Here is a 25,793-nt window from a genome sequence, read left to right as displayed (position 1 = left end):
TTTTCTTGTGCTTACCAATGCACATGAAATACAGAAATTCAAGAATATAACCTAGTTAGTTCAACACCAACTTCTGAAGGACCCACTGACTTCAACTGAACTTGAGACTTCTCAGCAAAACAGAAAACCAGATCAAGGGTATTATATGAAGTCTATTTTACTATTGAAAATACAAACTGAAAAAGACTGATTTTATGCATCATTTAGTTGACATTAAATTTATTTTTAATGATTTATTGGTTTGTAATGACAGTATAAAAAATTATACCATGCTGAAATCTCACATTCTCTAAATAAGCTCTTCAGTTAAAAAATTAATACATATTATATTATTGTAGAAACATAAAAATACAATATTATGGAAAGTTGAATAATAAGATACTAGTTTATATCTTATGTAAAAAGTTTAAAGCAAACTTATAAATTTATAGTCAAACATGATTCCATGAAATTCTATGCTCTTTTTCTCAAAAGGGCAAAGGGCATAAAACATGAGTAAATCCAATATATAAGACAATATCCTGAAACTCATAAAACAATTAAAGGAAAATATTCAGACAATACAGAAGAAAATAGATCTTGTTTTTGTATTAATTATCTTAACAGTCAACTAAGGGCTAGAGTATAAAATATATTGCAAGTGAGTACCAGGAAAATCTCAAGTGAGTACCAGGAACATGCTCTATGAGAAATCTCAGACAAACTGGATAAAGAAATTGCTATTATTCTGAATTGGCACTTAAGACGTGCTACCTAAATCTGCATGGGAAGTAGGGAGAAAAATGTTGAACTTAGGACCTGTCACGGACCATGACTTTTGCCAGTTTACAATGAGGGAGTACTAGAGGCTAAATTACAGAGAGATACAGAAATAAAGGACAGGCAGAATCCTGTGCTGTAAAAGCCTGTGGAGCCCCCGCATGCATTCCCAGTTTCACTCAAAGTTTGCTATTTTATCTGTTACACCAATTCCACGAATCAATTTATTTTCACTTTTTGTTTAAGCCTCTTCAGTTTCTGCCGGTGGTAACCATGCCACTGTATCTATATGTCGACCCCATATTTAGTGCTTTTTGTGGCTCTGCAACCTTAATATTCCTCCCTGGGAGAAGGGTAGGGGGAAAGGATAGTTAGGGAGTTTGAGATTGATATGTATGCACAGCTATATTTAAAATGCATCACCAACAACGTCCTACTGTATAGCGCAGGAAACTCTGCTTAATGTTATGTGGGAACCTGGAGTTTAGGGAGAATGGATACATATATATGTATGGCTGGATCACTACTGGGCATCTGAAATTATGACAACATTGTTAATCGTCTATACTCCAACATAAAATAAAAAAGATTAAAAAATTTAAAAATTTCGCCCCCAAAAACTGAAATATTCTTTCATCAAACTTCTGAGAAATTCATCTTATGTTTCTACTTGTTAGCTTTCTATGTAATGTGGAATCTCTAAGTCTTAGAAAACAGTGCCTACTTGAGTAGCAGAAAATAAAATCGCTATCTAAGAAACAAAAATGGATATTGATTAGTTTCTCCTGAATCCAAAGAGAGAAGAACTCCTTTCCAGGGAAGAAGCTGCTTCTCCTGAAACTACTCACAGTTGCCTTTTTTGGCGAACAGAGAGGTTACGGAGAATGTGCCCAGGCTAGTCTACTTAGGGAAGGTAGAGGCAAGATAAAGTTAAATTGCTCTGCCTAAAAAGAGAAGAAAGGAGTTTTTAAATTGGACAAAAGTCAGAGTAAAGTCACAGAGTTTATCAGCATGTCTGTATGCAACAGAGGCAACAGAGCCACTTCCTGTGAACACGTGCAAAGACTCCCCCAAAGAAGTTTCTGAATAACTAAATTTTCCAGTTAAACTTGGTGTCATGTTCAGGGGTGGAAAGTTAAGCTCCTTTAAATGCTATTTTTGATGTATTCATTAGATTCATGAGTTAAGCTCATTTGTTTTGGTTCTAATCTGTCTTGAACATGCAGGCTTGACCTGATAGACCATCACTCATTTTGGGATCAGCCTCATCACTTCCTTAAAACTGTTTCTGTTCATAAATATTTTCCATTTTATAATTTTTTGGCTCTTAAATTCAATTTAAAAGTCACACTCGTTATTGTTTAAATCTTCTAGCTCTGGACTGAGATATAGCAAGTTGGACATTTACGGGAGTTGGGGGCATGGGGAACCATTTTGGTCTATAAGCTTTGAGTCCTATATGGTTCCTTCAAGGATAATTCTGACATCAGTCCTGAGTATATGAATTTTGTTGCATGTATATTTTTCCTAAAGGTACTTTAATATTTAAGGTGCCAGAGGGTAGACCATATTGTCTATAAATTATGGGCAATAAACTACCATTATTTTAGGAACCATACCTAAAATACAGGATAGAAGACCACAGAACGCATCAAAGGAGTCTAAATTCCATGCTGACTACTCCCGAGTCAAAGACAGAATTAGAAGGATTTTTTTTCTTTTTTATATTTTTAAAGTAGGATGACTGAATTGAGGATAAGATTAATATAGAGGAAATAATACCATTAGTTAAGTACAGTCTGCAATGTTCTATAGCTCCATTTCTTTCTTTACTGAAAAATAATTATTTTAAGTTGCAACCTGTTAGGTCTGGTTGTTATTAGTGAACATTAGCTGATTTTGCTTCTGCTTTGGCATTACAGTTTCAAATTTTTAACTTTCATGAATTTGAAAGTGAAAAAGTGAAAGTGTTAGTCACTCAGTGGTGTCTGACTCTTTGCAACCCCATGGACTATAACCTGCCAGTCTCCTCTGTCCCTGGGGTCTCCCACGCAAAGAACACTGGAGTGAGTTTCCATTTCCTTCTCCAAGAGATCTTCCTGAGCCTGGATCTCCTGCACTGCAAGTGGATTCTTTACCATCTGAGCCACCAGGGAAGCCCGAGTTTTTAACTTTCATGAATTGAAGGAACTTAAATTTTAAATTAAAGAAACATTACATTTTCCCAAGGGATGGTTTCTCATAACAATAAGTGACATTTACTAAATGTTTGCACATTAGATTAACTTTTTGAAAAACAATGTACTTTCCCCCATGATGGGTTATCCTTAAGAAAAGTCTGTGTTTTAATTTAATCCTTCAATGCACTCTCATCCTGTGAATAAGGTCATTTTAATGAATTTTGCATTAGTTCCAAAAATCCTGAGCAACCTAATACATTCCTATAAATTACATACTTGGGGGATTTCAGTGCCAAGCTCTAAATCTAATTTAATAACAGTAAAAAATGTTATTGTATCTTTTTTGATGGCTTCTGAATTTTATGTAGGTTACAATGATGAGCAAGCTGATCAGTGGAATCAGTGCCATGTCACAGGCCTTATGATGAAAATTCAGACCACAGAAGAGATGAGATAGAGGCAAAAATAGGAAGAAGAAAGCAACAAGATACATCAAGTCAGGTTTCCCTTTTAAGAAACACACAGAAAATGCAGAGGGTACAGGGATCATAAATTTCATTGTTGACTTTAAGACAAGTTATTGTCTCCTGTTTTAATTTTTTTAATCAATTTCTCCCCCTGATTTTCTTATCCTGTTTTTAGTGAAGGATATGGAGAAAATGTATATGTTAGCAGCTCTTAAACATGATTGTAAAGGGAGACTGACCTTGCTGATAAGACACCAAGTTCATGTTTCAGGGAGAAGAGAGTTCCTTGTTCCATAAAAAGGGAATGAGAGGGGGTGGGAAGCAATGTTGCAGAGGGCGAGGTTGGTGAGAACAACCAGTGGCTGCAGACAGAAAGCATGCATTTATTAAAAGAGACAGTTGAAAGATTTATTTTTAGTGGAATCCTAGAGAACCCACTGAAACAAGGCTTCAGTAATCCTACCCGAATTAAGATATTCTAATGAAGATAGATTTCTTAAGTGAAAGTGGAAGTGAAATCACTCAGTCCTGTCCGACTCTTTGCGACCCTGTGGACTGTAGTGTACCATGCTCCTCCGTCCATGGGATTCTCCAGGCAAGAATACTGGAGTGGGTTGCCATTATTTCTTAAAGAAGCTGGTAAATAAGCTGAGATCTGCATTAAGATTGCATAAGGTTCAAACGAACTTCAGTTTAGTAGCAAAGGTAATTGTCTATTTTTTTAATGATAAAAACTGTTAGGTAATTAGATCAGAAAAAAGAAGTCCAAAATAGTGGTGGCTAAAAGACAAAGAAAGAGAAAATCCCGTGAAAAGGGAACAAAGGAAAAGTCTGCGGACCTGAGTGAGAATCTCAGGTGAAACAAACACCCCCACTTATTGGCTAGCCCTAATTTGCATAGGGCAGGCTCAGGGGGGAGGAGACAAAAATGTATTAAAAGAAAAAGCCAAGACCCAATGGGGTCTCTCCTCTGGGGCCTGCCTGCCTTCACATCTCAAAGGTGTACTATCCTTTGTTTACCAAATAAAACTCTGAGCTGTAACTGAGCTGTAACACTGGTCTGCCATTTCAAATCTTTGTTGTGCCAAGATTGAACCGAGGAAACTACACACTCTCTAGAACAAAACTACTTTTAATACACAAAAGTTTCAAAATCAGATTTTATTTAGTTAAAAACCTGGTCTTAAGTGATATATTGTTGTATAGAGTACATTAATAGACACACCGTCCAGTTGTAGAAATTAGTTAGGAGAGATTAATTTTCTATTACTTAAAATAAGGGAGGGAAACTAATTCACAAACTGAAGTTTATAGATCAAATCATTTTCTTCACATCTTTCATTAGCAATATCTTCCATATCCTGTGGCTCTTCATTAACCATTCCATGTGCTCCTCTCTCTCCAGTTCTCAAACTCTCATCCCCATCCTAATCTCTTAATTCCAATCTAATCTCAACAAATAGCAACAGATATTTATTCAACATCTACAACTAGTTAAGCAACCTGATGAATGATGAAGATACATCCATCTGTGGATAAAGCAGAAAGGCATTTTCTGCCTTCAGGATCTTCTGTCATTCATTCTAGTGGTGGAAATAGACAATAAAAAGGAAAAATAAGTAAAATATATACATATATTGAATACATGCATATGTATATATGAGTGACTTTACTTACTTACTTCAAAAATATAGATGAGAACCAAAACTTTTAAAGAAGTTAAGAAGCAAGCCATGCAACTACACAAGGGAAGAACATTCTAGGCTAAGGGAATGTCAAGAACAAAAATTATGTTTGTGTAGTCATTTTGGATGACTGGCCTCAAGGATGGGACAGAAGGCCTGTGTGTTGAAGAAAATAGCAGAAGGAGAAGGTTAGTAAACATTAGAGTCAGAGAATGTGTGTGACTTTACACATAATAGAAAGACTTCTCCTTTTATTCTCCATAAGATGGAAGCTGTTGGGAATTTCTGAGTAAAAGAAAGATACTATCTCATTCTTCTTGAATAGGCTCTGAGCTGAGGAATAGAAGCATTAGAGTGAAGGAAGGCAAGGGTAGACACAAGAAACTCAATCAGGAGGCGTTAACAATTTAAGAGAGAGACAAAAGTGTTTTGGACCAGGGTGATGGTAATAAGTGTGATAAGAGGTATTAATAGCAGGATGCTGAATATACTTTGAACTCAGCACCAATAGAAATTTTTTTGATAGACCATATGGGAGTTGAGGAAAAAAAAAAGAGAATTGAATTGCTGTTACCTATGATAACAAACATTGCGAATGAGTTTGTTCGGAGATGAACACTAGAAACTAAGTTTTGAATATATTCTGTTTGAGAGGCCTACCATATGCTTAAATTGATAGGTCAGGTAGGCATCTGGCTATATGGCTTTGAGTCCGAATTTAGGAGAGAAAACTGAGCAACAGATATTAATTTGCAAGCATATAAGTGGTATTTTAATCTATGAAACTGGTTGTGATCACTAAGGCAGTGAATGCAGACAACATAAGGACAAAGCCTGAACTTTGGGCATTCTAACATTCAGACATGAGGTAAATAGAGAAACCCAAAAGAGACAGGAAGGGACAGCCAGGGAGACAGTGAGAAAATAAGATGAAGGTACTGAATCTGGAGAACAAAGGAGAAAGTGCTTCCAGGACAAGGATGCAATTGGTTGGGTTAAAGCTTCCTACAGATGAAGTCTGATGTGGGCTGAGAGATGAGCACTGGGTTCAGTGATACGGAGACCAATGTGCTGGGCTGTGCTTAGTCGCTCAGTCATGCCCAACTCCTTGTGACCCCATGGACTGTAGCCCACTAGGCTCCTCTGTCCATGGGGATTCTCTAGGCAAGAATACTGGAGAGGGTTGCCATGCCCTCCTCCAGGAGATCTTCCCAACATAGGGATCGAACCCAGGTCTCCCACATTGCAGGTGGAAGACAACAGGGAAGCCCAAGAATACTGGAGTGGGTAGCCTATCCCTTCTCCAGGGGATCTTACTGGTCCAGGAATAAAACTGGAGTCTCCTGCATTGCAGACAGATTCATTACCAGCTGAGCTACCAGGGAAGCCCATGGAGACAACTAGTTACTGTGAAAAGAATTTTTGGTAGAGTAATGAGACAAAGCATGATTGGAGAAGGTGCAACAGAAAAGGAGGAGAAACATTAAAAACACTGAGCTAAAGAAGGTCCTTTTCAAGGAGCTTTGCCATAAGAACAACAATAAAAAAAGTAAATAAAGAGAGCAACAGGTAGCAAGGAAAGTAAGGTCAAAAGAGGACTTTTGCTTTATCTCTCTATTATCTACCTATTATATATCTCTATCATAGGCTTCCCAGGTGGCACAGTGGTAAAGAATCCACCTACCAACTCAGGAGATGCAAGAGATGCGAGTCTGATCCCTGGGTTGGGGAGTAAGAAATGGAGTGATCCCTGGAGTAAGAAATGGCAACCCACTCCAGTATTCTTGCCTGGAAAATTCCATGGACAGACAAGCCCAGTGGGTTACAGTCCAAGGTGGGGGCTCTTTTGCTGATGACAGAGTACTTGAAGGGATGTTACAAACAGGTTGGACAATTCTCCCAAAGGGGAAGGGTGCTACATTTATTAGAGAAACCACTATGTTATTAATAATAAAAGGGGAACAGCTCCTCAACACACTTATAAAAAGCCGGTATTACTTGAGTGGTAGTGATTATACATTTAGACCAGATAGATTTTTATGTTTGTTTGTTTCTTTATCCGTGATCAGCAGCACAGGGGAAGACATGCAGCAAGACTGTAGTTTGCTCAGACACATTCCACGGAGAGAAAGGCAAGGGAATTGAGGGTATGTGCAGGGAAGGAGTGATAATGATTGACCAGGGTAAAAGCTGGGGAGGAGGAAAGAGGATATGAAGCCTGGGGCATGAGGAAGAGAGGAAAAAATTGGCAAGATGGTGTGACTGTTAAAGATCTAGAGAGTGAGACAGAAAGGTAGCAGGCATAGTCAGAGACTGGAAAATTAGGAAGTAGTACTGTGGAGGGTTTGTAGTTATTGGAATGTCAAGGTGGCAAGGAACCTGGACCCTACTTTAATTCCTCCTACTTTTTCTTTTTCTTATTCTCTTCAGTAGCTCCACCTTCTAAAGGTAAATTATCCTTTATAAGCTGGAAAATGGAGAATCTTGCCCAAAAGAATGGATGGGGAAAAAAGGGTGATGGTCAAGAGACTGTGGAAACCTACAAAGAAAGATGGCAGCCAAGATATTAAAATAATTCACATTTAGTATATATTTTCTCTTTTAACTCTGAGAAATCATTTATTTTCACAAACTTGAATGATTTATTGATGATTCTATTTCAATTAAATAATTTTGTGTCTCTGTCTGCAGTATGGATGAGTTGAAAATTGAAAAAAATACATATGACTTCCAATTTATGAAATAATGCAATACCTGTCAACAACTTCACTCTTTTTCCACCATTGAATTGACTAATTGTTTTTTCCCCCACTGGAAGGACACAATATGGGTTTGAAGGTTTATACAGGAGCCCAGATTGTCTGATACCATATCAAGGGGATCTATTGTTCTATATGACACATTTTCTTTTGCTTAAACTTTTCTGAGAAGGCCATTACTAACTAGAAAAGAGGAAGGGGGAGTAGAGCTTTATATTATTTTGGGGAAGTTAAAGACAGAGTTAAGAAACACTGAAATTATGGAAATTCTTACTATATATACAATCTTATATGAAAAATAGCAGGCATAGAAAGGCAGATAGTTTTGATAGCTCCTACAAGCTAAATGCCCTGGATTGAGATAGTTATGGATCACTGGTGACAAATGATGAGAATTTAACTTGGACTGTCTAACCACAAAATGAATAACTTACCAAGTTAAGCTAATAAGCTTGTACTTTATTTAAGAGACAATTATTTTAAAATTATGTATTCATACATATGGGGCTTCCATGGCAGCTCAGTCAGTAAAGAATCTGCCTGCAATGTAGGAGACCTAGGTTCTACTACATATGCTATTGCTACAGAATTCTTATATAACAAATTTTATAGAGATAGCATGTATTTATATATTAACTATACATGTGAATAAAATGTATATTTAACATAAACTTGATAAAATCTCAATAATAGTTGGTTATAGCCTCTTGCTGAGTTAAGTTTTTCAGTAAAAAGGTTTATTTACACTGGAGATAACAGAGTTGGAAAAGGTAATCTTGCTCTCCTGAACTGGGAGAATGTTTCAGATTCCATTTGCAGATACCCTTCCAAGGCTATGCTCCTTACTTTGACACAATTTTGTGTATAAGTGTGTCTGTGCGTGTGCACACACACACTTTTTTTTTTTTTAATTGAAAAAGTGTCCCAAATTGTTAAATTCTAGAACTAAAGAAGCCTGGATTCAACTCTACCTTTGATCATCTTAAACACAAATGCATTCAGTCTAGCAACTGCGTATTTCTAATGTAGTCTGGTATAATATAAAATCCCAGACTCATTAAACAGTTTTTTCTTCCCTGGCTCAGATTCAAATCAAGCTTGGAAAGTTTGGCAGAGTGACAGGGGTTGGGGAGTGGGGTGCTGCTGGCTTCTCTTCTCTTGTCTCTGCTCCCCTCCTGCTCTGATCAGCTTCTGTTGTTGACCTCTTGAAGACTGGTCTCAGAGGGAATAATCATGGGTGGCTAGTGCAGTAGTGATCTGGTGTTGTTGACTGCCCCCACAGCAAATGATCTCAGACTAACTCCTCTCTTATACACTGCTTTGGTGGAGTCCTTGGCAATTTTTTTCTTCTGAGTCTTCTAGGTTGCTCACCTGATGAGGGCAATATCTTTCCTGGGATGGCTACTTGTGAGTCTTCCTCTGCCCCTAGATTCCAGTATCCACCTCTCTGTTTTGGTATCTCCATACCCTATCAGATCAAGTGCTCCGTGGGATCCCTTTTAAGGGCTCTCCATAGCAAGGCCCGTGTTTGGAATCTGAGAAACTTCTCTGGGTGCAGAAATGGAGACTGACCCAATGTACTCCCCTCCTTTTTCTCTGAGCCTCAATTTTCACAAATGTCTCCAAGTCACTTTCCCTTGACTTGAGGTTAAAAGGAAGCACCACCTCATTTCCCCATGGATGGGGTGTGTGGTTGTCAGCATAGCTCACTGACAGTAGTCTTGAAAGAAATCATCTCAGCCTTTCAGTTGTTTTAGACTGAGGATAGCTACTAGCTAACGCTGACAGGGCCAGTATGGGACTCCTCTCTTCTCTTCTCCACATTTATTTGAAAATCCTGAAGGAATGGTTTAAATTAGCATTTGTCTTAACATCCAGGTGGATTTAGAGCTTACTGTTTTGTGCTTCACCTTGAATAGATTATGTGAAAGAAGGAAGAGTGGCATTTAATAACTTGTTCTAGTCCCAAATTGGAAAATACAGCAACATGGAGATAAGTCTGTGAGAATATTTTGGAAAATGGAACCAATGTACAAAAATGGCAAGATAATACTGTAATGTGAGATGCTGAACACCCAAGTCTGGAGGGACAACTTGACACTGTGTTCTCAGAATAAAACCTTTCTGTTTCTGACTTGGCCAATGAGGCACATCTTTATTTAAAGTGGCCTATAATTTTCTTTTCTAATCCAAGTTTTGACTTCTTAAAGAGAAAAAAGACAGTTGTATGGAAATGCAAAATCTAAGAACCAAAGGACCTCATTTCATGTTGTAAATGAGGTCACAAGGAAAAGCATCACTTAAGTTTCAACAATTTTATATTCTGGCTATTTCCTTGGTCATATGGATCCAGTGCTACACCAAAATCTTCAGACATCTACAATAGCCTAGAAAAATGTCCTGTCCAAACACCCAGTAGGTTTATGTATTCTAGCCTAAACTGGTGCTCATAAAGAAATAAAATTTTAATTCCTATCTCCATACTGTCTTTGGTATGGGAAATAGATTAGCTTAAAAGGTTGTATTGTGTCAATGGGAAACAAGGATTAAAATGTTAAATTTTAATACAGATGACCCTTGGTTACCTGTATCATAATGACAGAATTTATGAATTATCTCAGATTTCAAATACCTGTTTGAGAGATAGGATGACAAAGGACTCGCACTTGTAGATACTGGTCCACATTCTTAGGTCAGAATCAACTTCATAAAACCTGTATTAAAATTAATAATCTGCTAGAATCTTCTCAGTTTGGCTTGTCTTGACTCGAGATCGAGTGAGCCAAGCAAAGCCAGAGTTGGGAGGTCTTTGAAGATAGACTTAAGATTTCATCTGATCGGCCGGAAGTGTGGTGACGATGATGACGGCAGCTGGAGGAAGGAAGAGAAGGAAGGAAGAGAAGGCCGGAAGTGCTACATCTTGAGCGTCCCAGGCAGAAAGCAACCTGACTTTCTATACCGGAAGCTCTTTTCCAGGGTGTAGGGAAACGGTCCGCCTGGCTGGAAGTCCCACATCTTCGAGCTCCCCCATCTTTTCAGAAGTTTTTCCGTCTCTATGCTTGCTTCTGTGCTCTTTCCCCGTTTTATCTGTATACCAGAAAAGGATTCATTAATGTCTCTCTGCTAGCGTCACTAAACGGGTGGAGCCGGCGTTCCTTCCCTGCACCATCATGTAGCTAGGAAGTAGCACCTAGGGGCAGTTGGACCGCTGGGATCCCAAAGGAAGAGGGGAGGGCTCAGAACTCTGCTTCTGCTTCTGCCACCAGGACAGTCTCTTCAGCCTCTCCCCCAATGCTGTCGCCATGCCCCCTATGGCCCTCTGTCTCCCTGTGATTGTGGCCACTCTGCTGTGGGGAGCATCCCCTGTCAGGGGACTCATTCGAGCGACTTCAGACCACAATGGCAGCATGGAATTTGCAGACCTCCCAGCTCTCTTTGGGGCTGCCTTGAGGCAGGAAGGACTTAAGGGGTTTCTCGTGGAGGCTCAGCCAGCCAACGCCTGCAGCCCCGTTGCCCCACCTCCCCCAGCCCGGGCCAACGGATCAGTTTTCATTGCATTGGTTCGGAGATTCGACTGCAGATTTGACCTCAAGGTCCTACATGCTCAGAAGGCCGGGTATGGTGCAGCCGTGGTACACAATGTCAATTCCAATGAGCTGCTGAGCATGGTGGGGAGTACCGAGGAAGTCCAGCAGCAGATCCGGATCCCTTCCGTGTTCATCAGCGAGAAGAGCTCTAAGTACCTGCGTGCCTTCTTCGTCTACCAGCAGGGGGCTCAGGTGTTTCTGGTCCCTGACAGTGGATTCCTTTTGACCTATTTCTTCATCCTTTCCTATGGGATTTTGGCAATGCTCATTTTGGGCACGGGAGCCATAGCGATAGTTCGTTGGATCCATTTCCAGAAACAGCGCTGGCGGAATCGGCTGACCAAAGAACAACTGAAACAGATTCCTACCCACGACTATAGCAAGGGAGACCAGTATGATGTGTGTGCCATCTGCTTGGACGAATATGAGGACGGGGACAAGCTGAGGGTCCTCCCCTGCGCTCATGCCTATCACTGCCGCTGTGTGGACCCGTGGCTCACTCGGACCAAGAAGACGTGCCCTATTTGTAAGCAGCCTGTTTGCCGGAATCTTGGGGAGGAGGAGCAGGAGGAAGAAACTCAGGTGCAAGTGGGCCACGAGGAAGGGGGCCTGAGAAGCCTCCCTGCCTAAGAGCGAACCTCACTTCTGGGCTCCAGCACTGTACTTCCCACTAACTTTGGCTCCTTAGCCCCAACCCCCTTTGTGTTTCTTGGGTCTTCAACAGATCCCTCACACTCTCCATCCTCCTCTTCCTCTTCCACTGTCAATCTCATCTGATACTCCCTTTCCTTTCCACCATTAGCAACAGACTTGCACAGACCCTTTTCCTCCCGCCAGTCTTCCAAGTTGAGTGATGGGGATAGTTCTACCTCAGCTTTCTCCCTTACCCAGCGCCTTCCTTCTGCGGGATTTGGACGTGCAGAGGAACTGGGTCTTCACTTACTGGGTTAATAAAAACGATGCATGCGAAAGCCATGGGTGAGAGCTGTCAAAAACAATTCAAAAGAGCATATTTTTATTATTTGTGTCAAGGATGAAAAAATAATTTGAAATATTATTTTAAGTAACTCAGAATATCTTAAATTGACTTTGGGATATTAACATTTCACATTTGTCCTCATAGTGCAATTTCTCATACCTAAAATTTTCAATGCCTCTCCTTTACCCGTTTTAGATTCGGTGCATAAGAAGTAGTCTACACTTATCTAAATCTTTGTCATCAGTTAGTCCCTAAAGAATGCAAAGCTCCTGCAGTTTCTATCTACATGGTCATGAGAAAAAAATAACTCGGTTGTAGGTCTCTGATCCTCTGCTTTTGCTATAAAGTGGCTCTGTGAAAAGATTTAGTTGCATGTGATCCTTAGTATTCTGATCCTACTAACTGGGGTAGAATTTTAAGAGAATGCTTTTTAGCTTTGTCTTTTCCTCTCTTGGAATTAAAAACCAATTTAAGTGAAGGAAACATGCAACATCAAATACTTTTCACCTGAGAGTGGTAACTGTTCATCCATGCCAAGGGTCTTCTGTGTCTAGAGATACCTGTGTAATTGCAAAAGATGGGAGTTGTATAATACAGGACCATTGAATATGCCCTTCCTTTTTAGAAATTAAGGTCATTTTCACTCTTTAATGATTGTTAATGTTAGCTAAGCTATTTTTCATTTGTATGGCCAATTTCAACTCACCTCAAACTTCCAAACACTACATTGATAATGCAAATAACTAAATGCTCTCAATATAGCTCTTTGGATTAGACTGTTTTGTTGCATGCAAACCTTGAAGTAAACTCCTAAACCACACTGAAAACCTTCTATTTTGGAATGCAGAATCAATAGTCATAAGAAGACTTACTATTTATTTATTTATTTTATTTATTTTTATTATTATTATTATTATTTTTTTTCCAGTGGGTTTTGTCATACATTGATATGAATCAGCCATGGATTTACATGTATTCCCAATCCCGATCCCCCCTCCCACCTCCCTCTCCACCCGATTCCTCTGGGTCTTCCCAGTGCACCAGGCCCGAGCACTTGTCTCATGCATCCAACCTGGGCTGGTGATCTGTTTCACCATAGATAGTATACATGCTGTTCTTTTGAAATATCCCACCCTCACATTCTCCCACAAAGTTCAAAAGTCTGTTCTGTATTTCTGTGCCTCTTTTTCTGTTTTGCATATAGGGTTATCGTTACCATCTTTCTAAATTCCATATATATGTGTTAGTATGCTGTAATGGTCTTTATCTTTCTGGCTTACTTCACTCTGTATAAGGGGCTCCAGCTTCATCCATCTCATTAGGACTGGTTCAAATGAATTCTTTTTAATGGCTGAGTAATATTCCATGGTGTATATGTACCACAGCTTCCTTATCCATTCATCTGCTGATGGGCATCTAGGTTGCTTCCATGTCCTGGCTATTATAAACAGTGCTGCGATGAACATTGGGGTGCACGTGTCTCTTTCAGATCTGGTTTCCTCAGTGTGTATGCCCAGAAGTGGGATTGCTGGGTCATATGGCAGTTCTATTTCCAGTTTTTTAAGAAATCTCCACACTGTTTTCCATAGCGGCTGTACTAGTTTGCATTCCCACCAACAGTGTAAGAGGGTTCCCTTTTCTCCACACCCTCTCCAGCATTTATTGCTTGTAGACTTTTGGATAGCAGCCATCGTGACTGGCGTGTAATGGTACCTCATTGTGGTTTTGATTTGCATTTCTCTAATAATGAGTGATGTTGAGCATCTTTTCATGTGTTTGTTAGCCATCTGTATGGAAGACTTACTATTTAAATTAATATGCAATTTTGTTTCCATAAAGATGCATTTAAGATGGTAATTCTAGGTCTAAGATCCTATTAAATCAATTGTCAATACTACTGCAATTGATTATCTATTCTATTTACTAATGTTCCACTCCAGTTTTTTGATTTTATATTTCTCAGAATATGCATTGTTTGGCAGGAGGTTGCATTGATAAACTTTATCTGACACTGAAGGCTGTAGTATGTGGGGTCCCCAAGGAAAAGATCCTGGAGTAGAGCTTTGTGTACATAAATTGAATGAGTTTAAAAAGTAGAGCTGGGTGGAGGTAAAAGCTGGACGATGGTGTGGCTGCCCTGGAAGCCTTAGCAGACCCCCCCCCCCACTACCAAACCCCGACTCCCACCCCCACCCCCACCCTCAGAGAGCCCTGGAGCTGGAATGGCCCTGCAGCATTGTCCTGCAAATTGAAGCGAAAGAGCTGAATCCATGTGCCCCTTAAATGATCTGTCATTTCTTCCAGGCTGTCACAGTGACAGAGGAGTGACATTGGGTTGGGCAGCTTTGTTCACACAAGGACAATTACTGGAGAAAGACTCAGCTGTGTGAGAAATTTCACTAGTTTTTGTGTGTGTGTGTGTGTGCGTGCGTGCACACACACGCACAAAGGTCCTTTCTGTTTTAATATGATTCCCTGAGTCAGTCAAACTCCAGGAGATAGTGAAGGACAGGGGAGACTGGTGTGCTGCAGTCAGTGGGGTCGCAAAGAGTTGGACACGATTTAGTGACTGAACAACAACAATCCAGAAATTGCCTAATTGATATTTTTATGAGCTTCTTCTAATGTGAGTTAATACCAAAAGGGTGGGCTCTGCTAAACTGCATCAGTTATGAAACAAAAATAGGAAATAAAGACAACTAAAGGTTTGCAGCAGACTTTTACCCAGGTCCCAGGTTCGAAAGTGGCGATTGCTCAATGTCTCATGTATTCATTAAAAGCATCTGTTGAGCTTCTATAATGCCCTAAGCCCTGCATGGACCAGTGATGGAGAAGAAAGATCCCATTCCTAATTCACTGATCTTCAGGAAGAAACAGTCATTTTGTAGCATGATGCTTGTGACAAGTAGCAAGAAGGGATAAATGATCCAGAAAGAATAATCCAGTGCTATGCTGGAGTGGCTCATATGGGTTCAAGAGAGCTAGCTGTTAAATTTTTAGAAACCTTGTCACATTGTTGCTAAATATGGGTATTATTAAAAATCATATTATATAGATTTACCATTAAATAAATTCTATTAAAAACATATTTAATACATATTCAGGGCTCATCACTTCATAATTATTTTATTTTATGCTCTTGAGGTTCTCTATGTCTATTAGGACTATCTAGTGGAAAACCATATAATGGTGTGTTGCTATGCATATCTTCCCATCTCCGAGTTCAGTGACATTATATTGGAGCCTGAAATTGATCATGATGGGAGTATTTACGCCACAGAAATTGGCAAATGCTTTCTCCTTCATCTTACTCCATCAGAATATCATTTACTGTTTTGATGATTATCTAGACTTAACAAAGTAATGGAAAAGTGTTAATAATATAGATTAAACTTAAATATGTCATGTCTAAAGCTAATATATTGTGAATAGTGCAACAAATTGAGGAAATATTCTTCCAGTATTTGAGAGTATTATCTGATTGGGCAAGTAAGTTTTCATGTCATTGATGAATTAGTGAAGTTGTCACATACATTTTCATTTTCACACTTTTTTTTACCTCATTAAAATAATGGAAATATCAATCAATATTTATGGCAGAACTACATTAGTTTGTCAATGATATGAACCACTTCTGAACTGGGAAGTAATCAAACATTTATTCATAGACTAATTTTATGAAATCATGGTGGAATTGCAACCATAGTTCATCTATGGGCACAAAATTTCAGTAAAAATAGGACAAATATTCTGTGAGAATAAACTGAAATTGACTATGCAATATTTACAACAAAGAGAATATTGCATATTTTATTATTTTCATTAATTGTGTACTTCATACCTCTTTGCATCAATAAAAATTATGTACATATAGGTGTCCATGCATTTTTTTTTTCCCCACAAGAGTGAATTGTTAAACCTTTATTAGCTGGATAAACCAAAGCTAATACAGAAATTTGTACAGTTACTGTATGAACACATGGGGTGCCATACAAGGACCACAAAGGCTGGAGTGAGGGGAGGAAGAAGAAGAAAAAGAAGGCTGAACTGGGAGCACTTTAAGAATTCAGGCTCCTCTTTTTCTACTGTGCTGTGTTCAGCTTTATAGTAGATCATAAAGAAGATAAAATGCACAAGGTCTTTTCCATTCTGTCATCAGTATTAGTGATCACAAAGGCACTAATTATTGTTTGGACTAGCTGCAGATACTCAAATTCAGCACTTCTTATAGTCCATCCCGTTTCTGATACAATCACATCTTCTGTGAGCCTATTAAGCCCTGTTGAAATGACCTGCTTTCCCTCTCGAGATGCTTCTAGGAGTGTGGCTCTGTGTGGTTCCTCTCTCAAGTGCTCACCATGGCAGAACTATTTCCTAGAGTTACTTGGGGAAACTCAATCTTCCCCTCACTGTTAGAAGGCACATCTATTAATATTTACAAACAGCAGGACTGTGTTTCCCAGGTCCTTAGTTCCATATTGTACACAGTGGGGCTCAAAACCTTTGAGACTGTGATGGAATGTTCTATTCAACACACCATAGGAGAACATTTCTTTAGGCGATATTCTACCCTCAGCCCTCTCAGATCATTTTTCCTGGGTGCCAGGCCGTGACTCTGTCCCCTTCCCATTTATTTTGCTAGTTTGCTCATATGGATGTACCTTATTTAATCTTTGTAGAAGTCATATGATGGAGTATTTGACAAAAAAATACCTTTGAATTTAAGTTCATGCTTTTTTTTTCCCCAGTCAAAATATTGTTACAAAATTTTTAGGACTTTTAGAAAGTGATTTGTAGAAATATTTTTTAAAGATGATGTAGGATTTTTATAACCTAATCTTATTTCTTTAAAAGATACTGTTTTATTTTTTAAGTTCCTTATATAGCACCTCCCAAGACTGTAAATTCCTTAAGAGAAGAAACTATAAATTTCACCTCATTATCCTGAGGTACTAGCTCGGCCTGAATGGATACATAAGTGATTATTTTAAAATAACTTCTTTAAACTTGATTGTATAAATAGGATTTTAAACATTTTTTTCATAATGAATTTGGCTTGTATCAAATCAGTGTGGAGAGAAGTCAGTGGTATGTTTTGAAGATGTATTGATGGTTGCAAGGGCACTGCAAATTTCCGCAGCCTCTGCCCTTTTCTCAGATAGCCATCCTAACTCCACACAGGTAAAAACACATCTATTCATCCATACCTCCATCTTTCTACCCAACTATTCAATGAATCATACATTTTGTAAATATTAAGTTGTATCTGTTGTACTGGCTATATAATGGTATCAGGATAGATATGATCTTACCTTCATGTGAAGAAAAGAATATTAAGCCATCACATAAAATGTGAAAAATACTGTGATAGAAAAATTCTCAGAGTAGAAGACTCTAGGTGGGGGAAAAGGATCTAGACATAAAAATGTATGGGAGGAAATAAAAATTATCCACACCTAAAGGGTGGATAGGGGTTGACCAAAAATAGGAGAGGCAAGAGGGTTTAGGCTGACTGAAGTAAAATACCTGTGAATTTGAAGGGGAAGAGAACACAGTATGTTCTAGGAACAAAAAGACTTGCAGTATTTCCAGGACTTGGACTGTGAAACAAGACAGGAGAGGTGAGGCGGCCAGTGTGATTAGGGACTGGACCTTGAAAGGCTCAATGAACTTGTTAGAGTTTAAAAATTCTCTTAACTGTAGAGAATGGTTACTAGGTGGGAAGAGAGGGTAAGATGCAATTTGGGAAGCCAGGTGGAAAGTGGTGCAATAACTCATATGAGGCAACTGGATACCTGACCTCAGTTACTGGCTGTGGGATTGGGGAATGGGGAAGGAATCTCAAGTGAACTCTTAGCTACAAGGAACTGGGAGAACGTTAAAAGATCGAAATGAAGAAATCTTCACCATCAGAAGACACGGGTAAGACATACATCTCTATGTGGACCAGGTGTATCATCTTCATAAAGGTGATCATTTTTGATCATTTATATTTGAGAGCTATTGTTTAGTTTTTCTCTTTAACAAAACCAATTAACCTAATAGTAGAAGAGATGGAAGAAACAAAGAAGGAAATTATTTTGAAATAGAGGAGTATTTTCTGGTATTCTCTAGATTTATTGTTTAACTTGGAAGCAAAATCAAAATGAGACGCCAGACTGTGCTTAATATATATGCTCTCTGAGCCTTTGCATATAACGTGTTTGGACAAACCAGAGGCAGAGTGAGGGTCTCTGGCGATATCTTTCAAAGGGGATTAAAAACCACAGACACGAACCAAAAAGCTGGGAGGACATTTCAGGTCTGTCCTCTTGATTGAAAAGGGCACTAAAGGATTTGTAACAATTTCAGGAGAAAGCAAATAGTAGTAAATAATAATTGCCGCATGAAAGCATGGCACTACTGGTTTATAAAAGCCCATTCAAAGTTTTACAAATCAGAGACATATTTCTATAATATTTATCTAGAACACAGATATAATGCTTAAAGGAGCCTCATTAGTGAATTTGATCTTTATTCAACATTTGACCATGATTAGTAATTATTTGTGGGTGATTTGCTCTTGTTATCACTGTAGGTTATTGTTCTTATGAATTTCAAACTGCCTATTTTTTTTTTTAAAGATAATTTTATTTACTTAAAGATGAAGAGGAACTTTGTTGTCTGAGATTGCCTGTCGAGCACTTAATAGTCAAAGAGATGGTTTAGTTTGCCTGGAAAAGGAAATGTGACCCTGGGATTACACCCTTGAGAGATGATACTTCAATTCAAATTGGGATTCACAGAGTAATTGCAGCCTGTGGTAATGCAACTTCAACATCTTAAAATAGCTGTTATATGGGTAGAGCTTTCCCCTAGAGGAATGGCAGTGTTCACTAAGAGATGTCTTTTGTCTCTTTCAAACCACTAGAGCAGCCTTTGAACAAGGCTGAACAAAGAAGCACAATATTTAATATTTTTCTAGAGTGATTTGAAAAATTCACTGCAAACAAATATATTCTGTTTTGGATTGTGCTGCAAATAAAAAATAAATAAAACAAGTAAACAAAATAATGTATGAAATGACTTCATGTTTGGGTTATTTTGATCTGTGTGTGTATGTGTGCTTCTAATAGTAGCCATAAAATTTGGACATCCTGGAGCTCTTCCTTAATGTGCAAGCAAGTAACTGAACAAACTCTTCATGTATCGGGTCATTAAACAGATTTTCTCTGTGTTCTTTTCAGAAAAACACATAAAGAATAAAAATACATCACTATTTTTTTCTATCCCTAGTAGGCAAACAGTGACTGACAACTAACAGTGAGATATTTCTTAATTCTTAAGTGTACAAATTGAGCCAGTGGTTTTCTTAAATATACAGTGAACTGAGTTGTTTCCCTTTTTTTTGTTGCTGGTGAGAGTTTGGACAAGAAATTTTAAAAATCTACATTAGAAAAAGGCCCTTAAAGGGTTCTTTATTCACACAGAGAGTTGTAAATCACAGAAAAACATGAAGATGAAGTGGAATGTGGCAGATGGGAAGCTAGACCACACCTAAAAGATAAGAGACTGTGAGTCATTCTTTTCTCACATCCAGAACTGATTAGATGACAAACTGCCTCCAAGGAAGACTGTTAGGAAGAGAGTATGCTATCACGTCTGACTCTTTGTGACCCCATGGACAGTAGCCTGCCAGGCTTCTCTGTCCTTGGGATTTCCCAAGCAAGAATACTGGAATGAGTTGCTGTTTCCTACTCCAGGGATCTCCCCAACCCAGGAATTGAACCCAGGTCTCCTGCATTGTAGGCGGATTCTTTACCATCTGAGACACCAGGGAAGACCTGGAAAGAGAGTACCTAAGTTGAGATGATAGAGCATGACTGTCAGAATGGTTATGAAAGTTCTAAACCAAGAAAAAAAGAAAACCCATCAGAAAGCAAGTGAAAAGATCGAGAGTCCAGAGAGAATGGATTTATATCACATTGGAAGAGCAAGAAAATAAATGACAGACAGGTAGCAAGGTTGGGTGATCAAGAGGACTGAGATACTAAGAGGAGGGACAAAATGTCTTCAGGTTGATCCAATAAGTTCAGAAATGAAATCTGCAAGGGCCCAGAGGCAGTTAGGCAACTCATTTAGAAATCCTTGAATATATGGTAGATGCTTAAAGGAAGTCCATTGGATACAATAGAGCACAGGCAGAAACTTGGCCTTAAAAATAAAATATCAGAGGCTCCAGTACCCAGAGACTATGAGAGTAGAAACAGAGAGAGATGCAAGGTGCAAGCCGCAATGTCAACAGGCAGCACAGCTCTAGAAGCTGGGGAGCAGGGTAGATTCACTAGAGCTCTACTTAAAAAGCATGGGTGGGTACACTGAATATGTTACAAGGACAAGGAGATATCAAGGCTGATTCTTTTTCCTCAGAAATCTGAAAATCTGATAGGGATTCTACCATCAGACATGCCCCTTTCTAAACCAAACAGGTGGAGATCTCTTGCAGAGCTGCTGCTATACACGGCTTTACATTTATTTTGCTTTATACTAGGTAGGCTTCAGACCCCAGTCAGCCTGGTCCAAAGGCTTACATGTACAAGCTTTGCAACAGTCCTGGGAGAAGTGATTGCTGCATGGATAGGGAATAGTCTGAGACTCTTTCTTGACATCCACCCTAATTTATCTTCTAGGCATGTAGCTAAGGGATGCTGAGCAACACAGTCATTCTGGAGCCTTTTCCTTGGCCATGCTAAGCATGACGCCCAAGATGAAACTGTCAGAAAGGTCTTTAGGAAAGGTATTAATGAAGGAAATAAGGCTTGATTTGTTAAGGGCAGTATTAGTAGTGGCCGTAACCATGTTATGAAGGAGTCCAGCAAAGTCTTAACTTTTCTAAGGAATGAATTTAATTCTTCAGGAAACAAGACCTAACACGACCTAACAGAACAGCCCACTGTGATCCTTGTCATCCTGCAGTTGTCACACAATGCCATTGTAGTCATTTTCCTTTTGCTGCTGATAAAGTATCTCTCTTACTTTTCCATAACTGGTCCAGTGAATCTATGTTTGGTCAAATACTTGAATGCACTCTCTAGGTATTATCTGTTTAGGCAGATGATACTGGGATACAAGGAAGAGTATACAGCAAGGTGTGGGAAACCACATGCCTTGGGTCAGTTCATGTCATTGCATTGTTTTTGTACATAAAATTTTACTGAAACATAGCCATACTCATTCACTTATTGTTGTTATTCAGTTACTAAGTTGTGTCCAACTCCTTGCAACCCCATAGGCTGGTAGGACGCCAGGCTTCCCTGAGCTCTACTACCTCCCAGAGTTTGCTCAAATTCATGTCCATTGAGTTGGTGATGCTATCTAACTATCCCATCCTCTGCCACCTTCTTCTCCTTTTGCCTTCACCCTTTCCCAGCATCAGGGTCTTTTCCAGTAAATCAGCTCTTTGCATCAGGTGGTCAGAGTATCGAGCTTCAGCTTCAGCATCAGTCCTTCCAATGAATATTCAGGAGTGATTTCCTTTAAGACTGATTTGTTTGATCTACTTGTAGTCCAAGGGACTCTCAAGAGTCTTCTCCTGCACCACAATTTGAAAGCATCGCTTACGTATCACCTATGGCTACTTTCCTGCTACAGCTGCAAAGTTGAATAGTGCTGTTTGGTCACAGTCAAAACTATATACTCTATGACACTTTGAGAAAAAAAAAATCTGTTGACTCCTATTCTACAATCAGGCTTCCCAGGTGACACAGTGGTAAAGAATCCACCTGCCAACGCTGGAGACTCAAGAAACTTGGGTTCAATCCATGGATGGGAAAGATCCCCTGAGAAGGAAATGGTAACCTGTTTCAGTATCCTGGCCTGGAAAATTCCATGGACAGAGGATCCTGGTGGCTACAGTCCATAAGGCCACAAAGAATTGGACATGACTGAGCACACATCTATTTGTTTGTCTATTCTACAACCAGTATATTGCCCAGTGGATAAAAGAGGCTAGTTTCAAATTCCACCTTTTCCATTTCCTAGCTTTGTGACCTTGGACAATTTATCTAACTCGGCTCTTCAGTTTCCATATCTGCAATGTAAGGAGAAGGGGATGACAGAGGATGAGATGGTTGGATGGCATCACCAACTCAATGGACATGAGTCTAAGCAAGCTCTGGGAGTATTGGTGATGGACAGGGAAGCCTGGCATGCTGCAGTCCATGGGGTCACAAAGAGTCGGACAGGACTGAGTGACTGAACTGAACTGAACTGAACTGAAGGTAATAATAGATCTACTTCACAAGCTTGATATGAGGATTAGATTAATTAAACCATAAAGAAGGCTTGTAATGGTACTCATAGTGCTGCAAGTGCTCAATCAGAATTAGCTATCGTTATCATTATCTGACAGTACATGCTTTTATTTACAAAATATATTCAGTTCAGTTCAGTCACTCAGTCAAGTCTGACTCTTTGTGACCCCATGGACTGCAGCATGCCAGGCCTCCAAGTCCATCACCAACTCCCAGAGTTTGCTCAAACTCATGTCCATTGAGTTGGTGATGCCATCCAGCCATCTCATCCTCTTTTGTCCTGTTTTCCTCCCGCCTTTAATCTTTCCTAGCATCAGGATCTTTTCTAGTGAGTCAATTCTTCGCATCAGGTGGCCAAAGTAGTGGAATTTCAGCTTCAACATCAGTCCTTCCAATGAATATTCAAGACTGATTTCCTTTAGGATGGACTGGTTGGATCTCATTGCAGTCCAAGGGGCCCTGAAAAGTCGTCTCTAACACCACGATTCAAAAGTACCAATTCTTCAGCACTCAGCTTTCTTTATAGTCCAACTGTCACACCCATACATGACTACTGGGAAAACCATAGCTCTGACTAGCCGGACCTTTGTTGCCGAAGTAATGTCTCTGCTTTTTAATATGCTGTCTATGTTGATTATAACTTTTCTTCTAAGGAGTAAGCATCTCTTAGTTTCATGGCTGCAGTCGCCATCTGCAGTGATTTTGGAGCCCCCCAAAATAAAATCTGTCACTGTTTCCACTGTTTCCGCATCTATTTGCCATGAAGTGATGGGACCAGATGCCATGATCTTAGTTTTCTGAATGTTGAGCTTTAAGCCAACTTTGTCACTGTCCTCTTTCACTTTCATCAAGAGGCTCTTTAGTTCTTCTTCACTTTCTGCCATAAAAAAATATATTGGATATCTGCAAAGGGCTGGTCAGTGAGTCTGGGCATTGGAAATGAATTAGGGTATATTTCTCCCCTTAAGGAGTTCATGGTATAATGGGAAAGATAGATGTATACATTGCTGATTATACTATAATGCTATAAATAGATTTTTGTTCAGTGTTAGTGGAAGTCAGAGGGGAAGTCAATTTGAGTGATGAGATTTGGCCTGAATCTTCAAGTATGAGTGGATTTTTTTTTTTTAATTTTATTATTTTAATTTTTTTATTTTTTATTTTTTTTAGTATATTCTTATTATTATTACTTTTTTTTTTTTTCCAGTGGGTTTTGTCATACATTGATGGATTTTTGTAAGGAGTAGGTTAAGGTAAGGAAATCCATGAATTCATGTAGCTTGTCATGTGGACAAGCTACAAAAGAGGAAAATGGAAGTGTAGGAAATGGGAAGAAGAAAAAGGTTTAATGTAAGTTCAGAAAAATTGCATCTTTTGGCTGAGTTAATACGAATGGTGAATTGAAGAACAGTGGTACCAAAGTTGGTGTGGAGGCCAGTTTTTGAGAGTGTCTATTAATGGGTCATGGAGAGCAGAAATGAATCACATAAGGTGTTTGAAATGGTGCTTATTCATCACTATGTTCTCCATGCCTGACATTGTATATGTTCCTTAATGGAGACTTCAAGTTGCTCATGGTCAATATTGACAGTGAAACTGAGCAAGACCCTGTGGGGCTGCTTGGCATGAAGCCCTTCAGCCCCCTGTTTCTTGACTCCTATCTCTATGACCTTCCCTGAGTTCTTTTTTTTTTTCATTTATTTTTATTAGTTGGAGGCTAATTACTTTACAATATTGTAGTGGTTTTTGTCATACATTGACCTGAATTAGCCATGGATTTACATGTATTCCCCATCCCGATCCTGATCCCCCCTCCCACCTCCCTCTCTATCCGACCCCTCTGGGTCTTCCCAGGGCACCAGGTCCGAGCACTTGTCTCATGCATCCAACCTGGGCTGGTGATCTGTTTCACCCTAGATAATATACATGTTTTGATGCTCTTCCCTGAGTTCTTAAGAGCAGATTCAAATGGTTGCTAATCTGGGAATGGAGAGGATGAACAGACAGAGGAGATGGAGGGGCAGCCACAGAAACAATAGTGCAGCCTTGGGGCAGGGTTCTGGTTCCACCTCAAGGGATATACATAACAACTTCTTTAAACTCTTTAAGATGTCAGCATTCTTCATACCAGAGAAAGACCACCTGAGGCTACAATAAAGGAACCAGGAAAGCTCATCAAGAAGATTACTTGAGACCAGATTAGAGGAGGGGAGGTCCTGCATATACCCTAATCTTTTCAGCACTCTCACCCTTTATAACCTTTGCTATAAAACTGCTCATCAGATCTTCCTGGGTTGGGACAGTAGTTTTCAGTCCCTGTGTCCTCCCTTGCCTGGCAAAGCAAATAAAGCTATTCTTTTCTAATTCTCTCCAAGCTCTGAATCTCCAAGATTCAATTTGGCATCAGTCTCATTATGGGTCCTTTAAGACTAAATTAAGAGTCACTGTTTCCCTTTGTACTTCAGGGTTCTAAACTTGAAAGCATCAGAAACGATGATGAGAAATGGTCTATCTTTTTTTTTTTTTTTCCTGAAGGAGTATATATTCAGAGTCAGTCAGGAAAAAAAAAATGTGTTCTCTTGTCATTGTGCTAAATTTGACTTTTGGAAGAATACACATAGGACTTGTTACAGAGATTGGATGAGTGCACGCATTTCTTATAAAATGGGTGGCATCATGTTTTTATTTACCTGCCTAGGTTGCCTATCTGGTAATATCAAGAGTGATGAGAGGATATCAATAAAAGTGATGAAAAAACTCAGGCTTTATGAGATATCTCTTCCTATGGATCTTAACTCCCTTAGGGGATTCTACTCTCAATGAGAAACACATACCCAGGATAGAACCTTGTGTTCAGGGCGTGGGTGAGGAGATAAAAGAAAGGGGCATGCAGTGAAAAGAAGCTTGTTCCAAAGTGAAGTCTTACCATTTTGCTGGGGGCAAAGATGTTATCAGTTGCTTTAGTCAAGAAACAATCTGGGTTAATTATTACAACCAGAGAAGAAAAAATGTACTGTTCAGTATTAACTATGACTTATTTGAGTTTTGCTTGGCATTTGGCTACAGACAGAGCTAATCGTAGACA

General features: G+C 39.2%; 1 pseudogene; it reads left to right on the top strand.

Annotated features, from left to right (window-relative positions):
• The first annotated feature begins 11,179 nt into the window (after positions 1-11,179).
• Positions 11,180-12,214, top strand: LOC133046632 (E3 ubiquitin-protein ligase RNF167-like; annotated as a pseudogene).
• Positions 12,215-25,793: the final 13,579 nt, after the last annotated feature.

The sequence above is a fragment of the Dama dama genome, chromosome 25, assembly GCF_033118175.1.
Source record: "Dama dama isolate Ldn47 chromosome 25, ASM3311817v1, whole genome shotgun sequence".
Lineage (NCBI taxonomy): Eukaryota > Metazoa > Chordata > Mammalia > Artiodactyla > Cervidae > Dama > Dama dama.
The sequence above is the reverse complement of the archived record's forward strand: the minus strand, read 5'-3'. Positions and strand labels throughout refer to the sequence as shown.